We start from the raw sequence: 16,046 nt of genomic DNA on the forward strand, positions 1-16,046 counted from the left end.
GGCATCGTGGGTTCAGGGCTGTGTCTCGTGTCCCCTACATACATTCTCCCGCACTACCTTTGGGTCATCTTATCTGTGGGCCAGAAGGTCACAGTGGACACTGATGGACGTGATATGAGATAATATGGCTCCCTTGTCCAGTTAAGATGTTTATTGTGGTGACAACTGTCATTTTCCGTTTTCCCAGCGAACTGAGTTTGTCTGCAGGTGAAGTCAGAGGGTTGATCTCTGTGTGTTGTGACACACAAGAGGTGACATGACACTTGGTAGGAGGAGAGGACTCTGATCCTGTTTTATGGATAGTTCGTGTGCTGTCCTCTCAAAAGGGTGGAAAGAATGTGCAAATGTGGGCACTCCCGTACCATTTGAATGATCTCCTCTGGACCCCGCGGGATTCGAGTTTGCCCTCTCAGTCCATCGTGCTGACTCCAGGAGCACAGTGTGTGGATTCCCGAGGGTGGCCGGTCAGGCCAGCTCCACGTTTATATTTGCCTTGGCCTTCTGAGCTTCCCTTGCCTCTCCTTCATGCGCAGACCTACCGTGCTGCTTCTTCTCCACTTCAGAGAACAGCCGTGGGCGCTGTGCAGTGAATCCTGAGGGGAGTCACTGCCTTTCTCAGTGTCCCCCAGCAGTCAGACACAGCGGCCTTCCAGAGGGCCGAAAGGCCCGTAGTCGAGCCAGCTCTCGGATCAACTGGGGGACTATTGTTGTGGGGGGGTTGCTGAGGTGCCGTGTGTGAAATATGGTTAAAGCCGGAGACCACGCAGCTGGGCCACTTCTCCAGAGCCCAGAAGAGATGGGCTGGGTACTGAAAGATTTGCTATATGGGTAAATGCTATGTTGTGTTCTTATCACCCTTAACAATATTTAATATTATTAAGTATTAATAAGTACTTGGAATGAAAGTAATGGAGAAAGTAGGTGAAGTAAATCTCTGGAGAGGATAGAAATGTTTATGGCATAGAATGTGGTCATGGTTCCCAGATGTATACTTAACTCCAAACTCATTAAGTTGTATACCTTTAATATGTACTGTGTCTTGTATGTCAGTCACACTTTCATACCTCAGTAAAGTTGTTTAAAATAATAATAATAAAGACCCGTGCATGATTATATATGAGTGCTCACCCCGAGGACTTTTTAAATTTTAGAACTGCAGGGAAGATTGCTTCTACATGGATAAATAGGTAATACAGTCTACTGTGTCTCTATTCTTATTTTGCCTTGAATTTTCCACTTATATGTAGCATTGGCATTGGCCGTGTATAAGGACAACCTTTAGTCCATACGGTGTTGAATTTCATGGACTGAGGTGAACTGCAGAAGGTTGACTCCAGGAGTGGCCCTGTGACACCAACTATTCATCATGTGACCAGAAATTGACGTCAGAGTACTGTGACTTTGGGATTAGCTTGGGCTTTGGGTTGTTTTCCTTGTTTACAATATGTGCTTTTGTGCTTACTCAAGAAATCTTTTGAAGTATTTTTCATATGTGGATGTGTCCAAATATGTCTGTCTTGTATGTGTATTCTACAGGGTGATGGCCGAGGTCTCTGGCTGATTGGTCTCTCCAGGAGGCACCTTTTCTCTAAGACCTTCCCTCACCCCCTGTTTACTGTGTGACTGAGTTCCCCGGCCATAGGTGTTTGGTTTGATACTTTTCAGTTTATCCTGGTGAGCTAATCATACTTTTGTTACATTTAGAGTTTGTGACTAGATCCCAAGCATGAGTGGAAGCCTGCAAATAATCATTAATATCCTTTCACTGCAGAGCATATAATTTAAAAGACATAGTGTTGAGTTTCCCTGAGCAATCCTCATTTCTGTGTCTTTAAAATATGTTTGCTCTTAAATTTCTTGCATTCTATGGAACACTTACGTTATTCCAATAAAATTTACTTGTTTCAGAAGATCCCACTTGTCGATTCTTTTCTTCACAGTCAACACGCTCAGGTCAAGGGAGCTGTGGCTGTGCCATGTGCATCATCACTTGCACCAGGGCAGAGCTCTGAGCTATAGAATCTGATGCATCAAGGACAGGGGCCTGGTGGCAGGGGAATGAGCCCTCCAGGCCCTGATGGAAGTTCTCCCCTTCGTTAAGCTGGCCCCTCTGTTTAGGGAAGTACTCCCCTACAGGTAGTGGGTAATCTAATGCCTCCCCATGTGGGGTGATCCTTTGAGCCACTTCTTGAAGGCCATCAGCACAGATGTGGGGACTGTAGAGTGGGGGAGATATCCTGATATTTTCAAGGGTAAGGCAGGGTGGGGTAGCCAGCATGCTTCTAGAGAAGATCAGTCCAGAAGTTGTTGGGTTTTTGGGTGTGCTTCTCTTCCTGGAATTTCATACAGATCTTGGGCTGCAGGTGTCAGCAAGTGTTCTTGTCATCCATTCTAGAGGGACCCAAGCTGCAATGTCTCATATCCTGCCTGAGGGAGTTCACCTGTATGCATAGTTCAAATCACTTCTCTTTTTCTCCACTTGCAACTGGACCTTTATTCATATCCCTTTTCTTATCCTCTCTTGTTTTACAGAGTGAGTCTCACAGTAAACTCCGACCATTTCCCCATTTGGCCCTAGTTCAGCTCAGTGGGTGTGATGCTACCAGAGGCATTGGCTTTTACTCTTTACCAACGACAACCAAATCACATTGCCACTCTGCTCATGACATTCCCAGTTATCACCAGAAGTTCTTGTCCTTGGAGGTGGACCCAGGTCAGGGGATAGCTAGGCCAGCACAAGGCACTTGTGCAGGGTTAGCCTAGGAAACTGGTAGTCCCTGATGTGCAGGCATAATACTTAGTTCTGGCAGGGGACTAGCAAGATGCAGGGGCGGGTCTAATGCGGGCTCCTGGAGGTGGAGTTGGGTCAGAGTTTCCTGGTGGAATTGGTGGGGCGGGGCTGAAGTTTCCCAAGGCAGGCTTTGGATGAGGGCTTGGGACCAGGGGAGGAGCCCAGGATACCTGGTCCCATACACATGGTGAGGGAGAAGCCCACTGTAAGTGGAGAACAGAGGGTCCAAGTGCTCTGGATGTGAGGATTCCCCTCTGTGCTCACCTTGCGTACCTGCCACTCACTTGCCCTTCCCAGTTCCTCAGTGGACCCTCAGTCTCCTGACGCCCCTCCTGTGAGGCCCTGTGACCACATTTTCCTGCTTATTATGCATCTGTCAGCCAGAGATTATTGGCACCCAGGCAGCAGATGTAATTGCTTGGCACGTTAATAGGAAAACCCCAAATATTAGCTAACATAATCCAGAGCAGCATATTTAAAAAATGTAAGGAAGAATGTTAAATTGTTTCTTAAATATTAATGATTCTTAAATGTTAAGAAATCTCTTAATTTGCTATATTAAGAGACCAAAAGAGAATAATCAATATAGAAACTGAAAAACAAACATTAGAGAGGTTGGATGCCTCCAAACATGACTTTATACATGTTCATATGTAAGAATAAAAGAAATGTGTGAGGAAACAGAGGAGGTATGGACTTAGTTGCTACCCTAGGAGGTGCACATGCTGCTTCAAGAGTTGGAGAAGTTGAGAGCCACCCTTGATGACCTAGTGCTTACAGTTCGGCACTCTCACTGCTTTGGCTGCCTCGGTTCAGTTCCCAGTCATGGAGCCACACCACTTGTCTGTCAGTTGCCATACTGTGGCAGCGGCTCACATAGAAGAATTAGAAGAACCTACAACTAGAATATACAACTATGCACTGGGGCTTTGGGGAGGAAAAAAAAAGAGTTGGAAAAGTTGAAGGAGTAGACTCAGCTGGAACTAGATGAGCTACAGAGCCAGCTGCTGTCCCATACTAACAAGGTGACAGCAAATTTGCCTCCACCTGCTTGAGTTGCAATAGTACCTGGTGTCCCTATGACCTTCCAAGAGCAAAATATCTCTTGTGGACCTGGCTAACCCAGAATAATTCGCAAGTGAAAATAAAACATTGTAAGTATATGAAACAACAGTTTTCTGACATTGCACATCAAGTAGCCAGCCAGGGTGGTGTTCCCTAAGAGTGAAAAAACACGTGAGGTGAACCCTGATTGTCTCAGCTTTCTGTCAGGAGCAAACACCAAACCTGCCTGTTTTGTTTATTTGTTTGTATGTTTATGTGTATGTTTGTTTGTTTATGCTTGCTGATCCAAAATGAAGAGCAGGTGTGAGAAGTCCCCCAAGACTCCCGAAGTTTTCTCTTGGTTCTTGCCCTGCAGGTCCCACCTTTATATTGAGGGTGTTTAAAACACTCCCACCCCTGCCCCCACTCCTAGTAATGTCTGTTTCCCCAGGCCCAGGCCCCCTCCATCCGGTCTGACACCTCTTATTGCCACTTGAAGTCTCTCTGGGGAAGTTAGGGTGGCAGAGTGAACCAGCCCTAAGTACTCCCTGGTCTCTGGATGGTGACAGCTGAGAGAACTGCCAAAAGCTGAGGGAGGACATCATACACTTGGCTAGGCAGCCAGTGAAGCAAGGATCCACGCCACATCTGAATTTTGACAAAGATTCATTACAGAATTCCTATCACAAGCTTGAGAAGGCCATCTGTTGCCACCTGTGGCTGTGCCAGTGCTGACATGGAGTCTGGTTAGTAGTAATACCCTACATGTCATTGACCATCTGCTCATCTAACTCCTTAGTCCCTTACAAGCTGCTCACCACCCAGAACAGTATTTCTGAGAATCTCTAGAAAGAGGGACACACTACGGAGACAGTATACTATTTGGGGTGAGGCTGAGTGTCGCTGGATGGGAGTAGCCTACAGCCTAATGGGAAACCCATTCCTTAACATAGAAAGGGTGATGATAGGGATGTAAATACATTTCCAGCTGCTGTAGGAGACCAGGGAAGGTTCTTTGAGCTCTGCATGCTGAGGAACCCCTCAGGCAGGACATGAGACATTGCAGCTTGGGCCCTTCTAGACGGGATGGCAAGAAGAGAGTTGCTGACACCTGCAGCCCAAAATCTTTATGAAATCTCAAGGGGAGACCAGTGTCCAGCCACCCAGCATGGCACATCTTGAGGTGGGACAGACTGCCGCAGTCTTGTTCTCCTTTCTTGGGAGGCGCGGAATTTTAATGACCACGATGATCAGGTTATTTGATGAATGTTTAAACTATGGCAAGCTGTACAGAGAACATACAATTTTAGTCAACTGGAAATTTTATGCAAGTAGTGGAAAAGGTATTGATATTTTTAAGGGACAATGCCACGAATAATCTTTCACTGACCTGCCTCTCTGGATTCTGCCCTTACTAAGACTTTATAAGACCAGGTAGTGTGGTACAATGAGAAACATTTCAGACTTAAGGGACCAAGATTCTAATGCAGGCTTTACCGGGAATTAACTGCATGCCTGCTGCTTCTGGTTTTGATCCTCATGACTTCTCAACTGGTGTTCTGCAGAACCGTGCTGGTCACTCTATCTCTGCCTCACCCATGAGCAGCAACAGAATATGCCCCACCACCCCTAGAATATCTGAACATGCATTTGGGGTCTTCATGTAGTGGCCAAAAGGATCACTTTTCATAGAAAGGTGACAGATTACCTGCTACCTTTTTTTTTCAAGATTGGCACCTGAGCTAACATCTGTTGCCAATCTTCCTTTTTTTCCCCTCTTCTCCCCAAAGCCCCAGAGTACATAGTTGTATATTCTACTTGTAGGTCCTTCTGGCTCTGCTATGTGGGATACTGCCTCAGCATGGCTTGATGAGCAGTGCTAGGTCTGCGCCCAGGATCTGCACTGGTGAAACCCTGGGCCGCTGAAGCGGAGTGCGTGAACTTAACCACTTGGCCACGGGGCTGGCCCCTCTACTACCTTTTTTACCTTAACAAGGAGAGAACTTCAATCTGGCCTGGAGACCCCTCACCTTGACTCAAACCCCTGACATCAGTGCCCCAGATTACAGAGTTCGGAACTCTGACATTGTACACCCTTGATGACAGAACCACAAGCTTCCTTGATCACACTTGTATACATTGCAAATAATAAAAATCTGCGAGTGGGAGCTTCTCCAACAAACAAATTTTATTAGAACACAAGTATTTTACAAAATCCAAGAAACCAAAGCAACAAAAGGGTGTCACGAGGATAACTCAGGAGAAATCAACAGTAGGTCTCCTAAGTAAAATTCTCTAAAGAAATGGCATTAGAGAGACTTAGCAGGAAACCACTCAGTCTTGGGGTCTAGTTCAATACTCTGAAATTAATAGGACAAAGACTATAATTGGCTCAACTAGGGTGAGGTAACCAAACAAGTATCAAACCAAGTAGTTATGGCCGGGGGACTCAGTCACACAACCAAGAGAAGGGTGTGTATGCAGTGGGCAGTTCTCAGAGAAAAGGTGCCTGCTGGAGAGACCAACCAGCCTGTGACTACTGCCTTCACCCTGTAGGATACAAATACAGGACATAGATGTTTTGACATAGTTCCATATATAAAATTCCAAGATCCTTTGTGTAAGCACAAATGCATGTATTGTAAACAATGAAAACAATGGAAAGACAAAGACAAACCCAAAGTCACAGCCCCCAAAGACAAAGCAGGTCAAATCCATCAAGAGCTGATGATTTTCTAAATAAATGTTTCTTCATTTGCTGTATTTCCTTAGCACCATTTCCAGAGATTTTAAATGGCTGGTTTTGAAATAATTTTCACTAATTTCGGTCAGGAGTGGGTCTGTGGAGCTCCTTATATTGCCATGCCAGAAGTAGATCTCTGACTTACCTATTTCAATTCTGTCCTTACAAAGATTTTATAAAACCAGGCACTGTGATGTAATGAGAAACTCTTCAGAGATAAGGGACCAAGCCTCTGATATCAATTTAAACAGGATTTAACTGTGTGCCCACTGTTTTCAGTTCTGGTCCTCCTGACTTTTTTTTCCACGTGAAAATGATCCCATAATCCCATGGCCAACTGACCAGACTGCAATGGGAGTCTGGCTTCCAGTTTGTGGAAATTAATGAGAAACCTTAACTAAGTTGGAGTTGAGAAGGCCTGTGGGGGAACTCACCCCCTATCACACATCCTCAGTTACACCAAACAGGAAGACAGAGACGCTTACATCTTCCTCGGGAAGTAAAACTACCTTCATGAAGGAAGATTTTTCTCCCCACCTGGCAACAGCCCTGCCAATGAGAAACCCCACAGCTCAGCCAATGAGAAGCTGTTGCTGCCCTGAGCTGTTAACTTTCTCCAATGGACTTTCTTTTAAAACAGCCCTTTCCTACTCTCTCTCTTTCTCTGAAAAAGCAGCTGCCCTCCCTCCTTGGTTTTCTGGATTTGCTTATGGTTTGCGGTAGCTTGCACATCCTAAATTGCAATTCTTTTGGCTATTCTCAAATAAACTTGTTTTGAGGGTTAAATAACTGGCAAATTTGCTTTTTAAGTTGACAGGTTCCATCCCATTGCCTGAAGTTAGATCTGAAGTTACATGCATCTGAAAACACCTGGGCAGCTCTCTACAGAAGAAATGTGTGTGTGTATGCGTGTGTGTATCAGATGGGTATGCTGAAAGCACTCCCACAGAACAGCATTCCTAAGAAAATCTCATAAAAATCTATAATATATAAAGAGAGCAGCAAAGCTTGCTAAATTTGCTTTCGCTTGGCTATCTCCTGATTAGGTCTGGCTACACAGTCTGATTTACATGGTTGACTTCAGTACGTCCTCAGAGGTAAATAACATGCACTAAATCCACTATGACATTTTCATTCCAAAATCAAACACAGTGAGTCTTCTGTTTCCATATTGTTTTATTTACTTTTTTTTTAAGTTCTTTCATAGGGGGAAGGGATTTGGGGGTTGATTTTTGTTGTTTTCTTTTTACAAGGATGTGGAGAGCAAAGCAAAAGGAATAGTAGCTTTGACAGTGAGTTGAATCCAAGTATTGGCTGAGAATAGGTGTATGTGTGTGTTTTTAATGACCCTAAGAATGGATATATAAAAATATAAGAAAAATAAATTAAGACTCTAGAAGGCTAATTGTAAACACTGTGTTTTTTAAGGACCAGTTTTTCACTTTTCAGGAAGGTGAGAATATGTCTGAAAATTGTAGTGATTTCAGAAATTCTGCCTGATTCCTTTTGCCATGAGTATACTACTGTTCACTGTAATATTAGTCCCAACTATGTGGTTGAAGCTGCCAATTTGGATGATTTTATATAGAGCCTCAAACTCCATGGCTGCCAAATTCAACTGAAGACCAAAGTTGTGTCTACATGACCAAGTAGAGTTAGAACAAAATAAGCTGGGTGCATTTCTCCAAGGCATGTCTATGTTAGGAGAAGAGGGACCCTAAAAGGCTGGCCTCACTGTTCAAGGAGCTGTCCTAACAATCCAGTGAACTGCGTCAACTCAATAGATACCACCCTAAGAGAGGTCAAGAAAAAGGTTGATTTGCATCAGTTCAAACCAGAAAAAAGTCACAACCTGAAATCTGGTACAGTTATCTTTAATAAAATTTAATAGTGACGATGATATATTGTTTAGCTATTCCAATATATGACTGCTAATAATAATTTTTAAATATCATTAATAAGATAAATCTCTGGGCCAGCCCAGTGGTGTAGTGGTTAAGTTCACATGCTCCGCTTCGACAGCCCAGAGTTCTCCAGTTCGCACCTGGGCGTGGACATAACGCTCCTTGTGAAACCACACTGTGGTGGCATCCCACATAAAGTGGAGGGAGATTGGCAGAGATGTTAGCTCAGTGCCAATCTTCCTCAAGCCAAAAGAAGAAGATTGGCAACAGATGTTAGCTCAGGGCCAATCTTCCTCACAAAATAAATAAATAAATAAATAAAATCTCATTTATAGCACTTCTAAGACTTTTTTCTTTCCAATAAGAATTATTTAAACTCATACTTTTATGTTCATTAGCACAGTCTTGTGTTTAATATTTTGCCCCTGGTTTATTGCACTTATTTATAAGATTACTTCTCATCTTCATAGTAGTTTGTGCTGAGCAACATTAGAAAGAATTGTGTTCATCTACAGAGTATAATGCTCCAACCAACAATTCAAATTATTTATTCAACTTTATTTGAACTTAGAAATCATGACGTCTATATTTCAAGAAGTTTCTCCTGATGATATAGCTGCTTTATCTAGAAATACAACTAAGATGGAAAAAAAAGATAGATACCATCTGAAACTATTGGAACTCAAATGGTGCCCCTCCACCCCAACTCACTAAGTATAAGGGTAACGAAAAATATATATGCTTAGGGCTTTTTAAAAAAGCTCTCATTCTCCTTTCCTCTTTTTTTTCTCTTTCCTTTCATTAATACAAAGTTCATTTTACACATAAGAACATAGATTTATTTACAAAAGCACCCTGTGTAATGAATTCTCATCTACTAGGGGTCTGAGAAGATCATCTGGAAGAAAGAGTATGCATTAGTCAGTAGGTCCCCACAGCTGGCACTCATATACAAGCCTTCTGCCACTCTCCTTTGGATTTTCACTGCTGAGTTATTGCATTTCTAAATACACCATTCCTTTTTTTTTTTTCAATATTTAAACTAAAAAAAAAAGCAGTTCACTCATTTCTCCTGCCCCCCCCCCCAGCAATCATCAATCTAATCTGGTTTGTGTATTTATGAGCTTAGTTTTGTTTATATATATGTATGTTCATACATATTTGATATATTTGTTCATATATCATATATATATACATCCACATAAATATATATATATTAGATTCCATATATAAGAGGAATATATGGTATTTGTTTCTTTGACTTATTTCACTTGGCATAATGCCCTCGAGGTCCATCCATGTTGTCACAAATGGCAAGATTTCATTCTTTTTTTATGGCTTAATAATATTCCATTGTATATATATACTACAATTTCATTATCCATTCATCCACTGATGGGCACTTAGGTTGTTTCCATATCATGACTCTTGTTAATAATGCTGCGGTGAACCTGGGAGTGCAGATATCTTTTTAAATTGCTGTTTCTGTTTTCTTTGGATAAATACTGAGAAGTGGGATTGTCAGATCATACGGTAGTTCTATTTTTAATTTTTTGATGAACTATCATACTGTTTTCCACAATGGCTTCATCAATTTACATCCCCACCAAGAGTGCACAAGGGTTCCCTTTTCTCCACATCCTCACCAACACTTGTTATTTCTGGCTTTTTGATAATAGCCAATCTGACAGGAGTGAAGTGATATCTCATTGTGGTTTTGATTTGCATTTCCCTGATGATTAATGATGTTGAGCATCTTTTCACGTACCTGTTGGCCATCTGTATGTCTTCTTTGGAAAAATGTCTATTCAGAGCTTCTGCCCTTTTTTTCTTTTTGCTTGAGGAAGATTGTCACTGAGCTAACATCTGTGCCAATCTTCCTCTATTTTGTATGTGGGACACCGCCTGAGCATGGCTTGGTGAGCAGTGCATAGGTCCAGGATCCGAACCCACAAACCCTGGGTCACTGAAGCAGAGCATGCAAACTTAACCACCACACCACTGGACTGGCCCCTTCTGCCCATTTTTAAATCGGATTTTTTTTTTGCCATTGAATTGTATGAATTCTTCATATATTTTAAATATTATCCCCATATCCCCTTATATGATTTGCAAATATCATCTCCCATTCAGTAAGCTGTCTTTTCATTTTGTTGATTGTTTCCTTTGCTATGTAGAAGCTTTTTTGTTTGATGTAGTCCCACTTGTTTATATTTGCTTTCATTGCTTTTGCTTTTGGTGTCAGATCCTCCTAACTTGTTACATGATCTTGTATAGGACCATACTAGTCACCCTACCTCTGCCTTACCCTTAGCAGGGTCAGGAGATTTCCCTCCATACCCCTACAATCCTCGAATAAGTATCTGTGGACTTCATGAAGTGGCCCAAAGGACCACTTCTCATAGCGAGCTATTAATTTACCTACTCCCTTTCTTTCCTTAATAAAGTGTTAAACCTCAGGAATCATCAGTTGTGCAGGGCAGCCTGGGGGACCTGGTGTCACATGGTGGGGCGTTCAGTCTTCTAGCATCAGGGCCTAGTATTGATCCAAAGGGGATAATGAAAAGATGAAGAGAGCATGGGCTTCCTCTAAAACACTAGTATACGTTAGGAAGAATCTCCTCTTGTGGCTTGCCATGGGCTTCATACGGCAACCTGATATGCAGTGCAGCACCCTTATGCCCTGCATCACACTGCCTGGTACACTGGCTTGCATCACAGCCAGTGTGGCCTGCAAAAGTTTCTTCTCCTATAGGGCTGGATACCTTTCATGTACCTAGACACAAAAAATTATCCCTGCAGGGGCTGGCCCCGTGGCCGAGTGGTTGAGTTCGCACGCTCCGCTGCAGGCGGCCCAGTGTTTCGTTGGTTCGAATCCTGGGCGCGGACATGGCACTGCTCATCAAACCATGCTGAGGCAGCGTCCCACATGCCACAGCTAGAAGGACCCACAACAAAGAATATACAACTATGTACCGGGGGGCTTTGGGGAGAAAAAGGAAAAAAATAAAATCTTTAAAAAAAAAAAATTATCCCTGCATCAGCCACCCCAGCAGCCCCGTTCTGGCTTGGGGATGTCTGAAGTATTTCACAAGCCAATAAAATGGATGACTACAACAGATCTGAAAATTGCATACTTAGTGTTATTCATAAGACTTTCTGGTTCTCTTTTTGAAAGCAGCTTTTTTATACATACTCATACAGGATGTATGGGATTGGTTTGAAAATAATCTCATGGTAGTAGGAAAGGGGAGGGGGCAGAGATCAAACCCGATTGACCATGGGTTGATAATTATTGTACATAGATGATGGGCACATGCAGTTTCTCTGCATTATTTTTCAACTTCCACGCATTTGATCATTTCCATGATGTTTGTGAAATGCAATCTGCCTTGGAGAGCAACCACGAATTCAGGACTTCCTGAACATTAAGCACTTTTTTAAGTTTGTTATTCTCTGGGAAACAAACCTCCCAGTGACCACTGTGCACTGCAAATTGGACTCAGAGGCTCTGGAGATGTGGCCCATTCTTAAACTTTGAGATTTGTTGAAAGATGTTTGAGAGAAGACTAGCACGGCCAAATTTATGTTTTCCATGAATCACATTATCCAGGATGAGGAGAATGAATTTGGCATTGGTGGAGGGGTGGGGCTGAAAACCTTGGAACAAGTGGACAGTGACAGGAAACTTGTAGAGAGTAAACATGGAGATAATTTGTATCTAAACCAAGGCAAGACTGATAGATATGGAAAGTGGGGATGGATTCCGGGAACCAAAGGAGGTAGAGTCTTACTAACTGGATACATGACAGAGATGGACACAGCAAACTCAGAGATGACTCCCGATTTTTGGGTGGATGGTGGTGACAACCAAGGAAGAAAAGAGGATATTTTTTGATTTTAGAAAAGACTAGTTCAACTTGGAACATTTTGAGTTTGAACATTTGAGTGTGCCATAGACAGTTGGATCTATGATCGGAACCTGCTTGTCTGCCATGTCTAAGGGCTAATGCTCTGAATTGCAGAGTAATGAACTCATTTTTGTGAGTCAAGAATTGAAGCAAGAACCAGCCTTGATGGCTTAGTGGTTAAAGTTCGGCGCTCTCACTGCTTCAATGGCCCAGGTTCCTTTCCCAGTTGTGGAACCATACCACCCATCTATCACTTGCCATGCTGCGGAACCAGCTCACAAAGAATAACTAGGAGGACTTGCTACTAGGATATACAAACACGCACTGGGGCTTTGGGGAGGAAAAAAAAAAAGAATTGAAGCAAACTCACAGGGATTGATCTACGAACTAGAATACTAATCAACTTTTGTGATTGAGAACTATAATGGTCAGGATAAACTACCAATATGAATTAGAAAACAGAAGGTGTTCCTGAGGGAAAAGGATCCCAGGAAAGGTGTATTTTAACTGGATAGTGGAGACATAAAGACCTCAGGAGCCCCAGGTGAGGCATAGGATCTAAAGTTACCTGAGGGTTCCAGAGAAAGGAAATGTGGCTGACTTTGCAGTTTTAAGCCCTCTGTGGCATAAGAGGCTGAGCAAATCCCTATGCTCCTTGGAAGACAGAGGTGATGGGAAAGCATAGAGAGGGATGGATAGAGGCAGAGGGAAGAAGGGAGTGGGGGCAGGAATGTGGCCAAGCTCTTGTCCTTCAGTTGTCCTCGCAGAGCAGCTGGTGAGGAGAGACAGCAGCAAGAGGCTTGCTCCCGTGGCTGCCGGAGGCCAGGGGTGCAGGTACACTAGGTCTCAGGACGTTTCTAGCAAAACTGGGAACCAGCAGAGGAAGACTGTGAGCTTCAGGGAGGCTCATTGTGGATTCAAGCAGTAGTACAACCGTCAAAGTGTGACTTTGTCTTTTCCAAAGCTGGAAAACTGTGCATGGATAGAATTCCCTCTGTTTTATGTTTCCTTTTTTCTCCTATTCGATGTCTGCTACCCCTCTTTGCAGCCGAGAACGAGCCGATGAGAAATGGATGAAGGAGGTGCAGACAAGGCGGAGGGAATGAGTTGTTTCTGCGGGCTAGTGCGTTGTGGTGGTGCCATTGCTGTGCAGGTGGCTGCTCCAGCCACCACCTCTAGGCCCTTCCTACGTGCCAGGCACTTGCACTCACACAGCCGCCCCTGATCCCTATGACATCCTGCGAGGCGGCCACTGCACATACTGCTTTTACCAGTCACGAAGCTGGGCTTAGAGAGGCGGAGTGGTATTCCCACAGCCCTTATAAGGTGGTGGAGCTGCTGTATCTAAGGACACAGTTTGCGCCCTTGCTACTGACACAGCGTGGCCTTTTGCCATCCCTGAGACTGAACAGCTCGTAGGACTCACTACGAATAAGGTTAATGGCTAGTAAAGACTAGCCCTCATTTGCTGGCCGCTTCCACCTGCCAGGCAGCGTGCTCAGTGTTTACTGACAGATTGCGTTATTTCACTGATTCCTCAGAGAATTACTAGTTATTTTGAATTACTAATCATTTTGCAGATGGAGAAAGTGAAGCTCAGAGAGTGTAGGGGACCTGGACAGTGTCCCCCCACTCATAACCGGAAAGCCAGGGTTCAAACCCCGCTGGTTTCCCCCTCTGGAGCCTGCTGGAACCGCATTGCGCCTAGTTTAAAGATGAGACTGACCAGCTCCCCGTGTTAATGGTGTTCTGAAAAGACCCTGGTGCCTTCCGGGGCAGCCTTGCTCCTGGTTGTGTGTGAGAATCACTGTTGTGGCCTGCAGAGAAATCGGAAGCACATAATCAGTTCGTAGGTTCTTATTTGCTCAAGATCTTGCACCTTGTATAACTTTTGAAAACCTACGTATCTCATCTTCACGGCTTATTCATTTACGGAAAGTTAATAGTGTCAAAGCAGCGTGAAATGCTCCTTGCGCCAGCCCTAGTCTGGCCTGTGCTAGTGGAGCAGCGCCATCTACTGGCTGCTCCCTTGACCTACATCAGAGAGCCCCGGCGCGTGGGAGGGGAGGGGAAGTGGTGGGGTGGGGTGGTGGTCCTAAGGCCTTCCGGGAGAGGGACAGTCACCCTGGCAAGCAGGTTTGGGTAAGGGGAAGGGAAGAAAGATCTTGGGGCACAGGAAGGGAGTGAGGGCAGTGAGCGTCAGTGTGAAACTGCAGAGCCTCGGCTTTAGCCCGTTTGGCTGCGACTCCCAGGGTGATGTGGTCTGACTTTTTATTAAATGTCACATCGGGGCTAAGCGCGCCCAGCAGAGCGTCCTCGAACTGCACTAACTCGAAGGTGGCATGTATTACGGTTTTGTCTCTTACATGTATGTCATGATTTTGAGTTAATTTTCATATATGGTGTGAAGTAAGGGTCAAGTTTCGTTTTTAAAGAGATGCTTTCCCAATGTTTCCAGCACTATTTGTTGAAAATATTATCCCTTCTCTGTTGGATTGCCTTGACGCTTCTGTCAAAAGTCAGTTGTCCACATAGTTGTGAGAATGTTCTGGACTCTCTGTTCTGTTCCATTGATCTCTGCTTTATGCGATACCACACTGCCTGCATTATTGTTGTTCTATGGCGAGTCTTAAAACCAGGTGGTGTAAGTCCTGCAACTTTGTTCTTTTTCAAAATTGTTTTGCTGTCCCAAGCCTTTTGCATTTCTATGGAAACGTTGGAATCACCTTTCGGTTTCTTTAAAAAGTCCTGCTGTGACTTTATTGGGAATGCGCTGAATCGACAAATCAGGTTGGGAGAGCTGACCTCTAGCAACATTGTCTTCAAATCTGTGAGCATGGTATATTTCTCCATTGGTTTGTGGATGTATTCTTTAATTTTTTGTAGTTTTCAGTTCTTCCATATCTTTTGTCGAATTTATCCCTAAGTTCATATTTCTACAAAAAAGATACAAATGGCCAACAAGCAAATGAAAAGATGTTTGACATCATTAGTCTTTAGGGAAATGCAAATTAACATTACAATGAGATGCTACTTCACGCTAGGATAGCCATAATTTTAAAAAAGGAAAATAACAAGTGTTGGAGAGGATGTGGAAAAATTAGGACCATCATCCATTACTAGTGGGGGTGTAAAATGGTGCAGCCTCTCTGTAAAACAGTGTGGTGGTTCTTCAGTGAGTTAAACACAGAACTACCATGTGACCCAGTAATTCTAATCCTAGATATGGACCCCCAACATTAAAATCAGGTGTTCAAACAAAACTTGTACATGAATGTTCACAGTAGCACTATTCACGATGGCCCAAAGGTGGAAACAATACAAACGTCCATCACCAGATGAATGGATAAACAAAATGTGGTCTATCCATAAAATGGAATATCATTTAGCCATAAAAAGGAACAAGGTACTGATACACACAACAATGTGGATGAACCTCCAAAACGTTACGCTAAGTTAAAGAAGCCAGATATAAAAGGTCACATGTCATTTGATCCCATTTTTACGAAATATCCAGCATAGGCATATACACAGAGACAGAAAGCATATTTGTGGTTGCCAGGGGCTGGGGTGGGGAAAGAACATGGACTGACTGCTTAATGGGTATGACGTTTCCCTTTGTGGTGATGAAAATGTTCTGGAACTAGATAGTG

The 16,046-nt window shown here is 43.6% G+C and overlaps 1 protein-coding gene across 1 annotated transcript in view; it reads left to right on the forward strand.

The window, feature by feature from the left end:
- Positions 1-16,046, forward strand: part of CT55 (cancer/testis antigen 55) — a 90,151-nt gene that overhangs the window by 14,914 nt on the left and 59,191 nt on the right. The window lies entirely within an intron of this gene.

The sequence above is a fragment of the Equus asinus genome, chromosome X (assembly GCF_041296235.1).
Source record: "Equus asinus isolate D_3611 breed Donkey chromosome X, EquAss-T2T_v2, whole genome shotgun sequence".
NCBI classification, from domain to species: domain Eukaryota; kingdom Metazoa; phylum Chordata; class Mammalia; order Perissodactyla; family Equidae; genus Equus; species Equus asinus.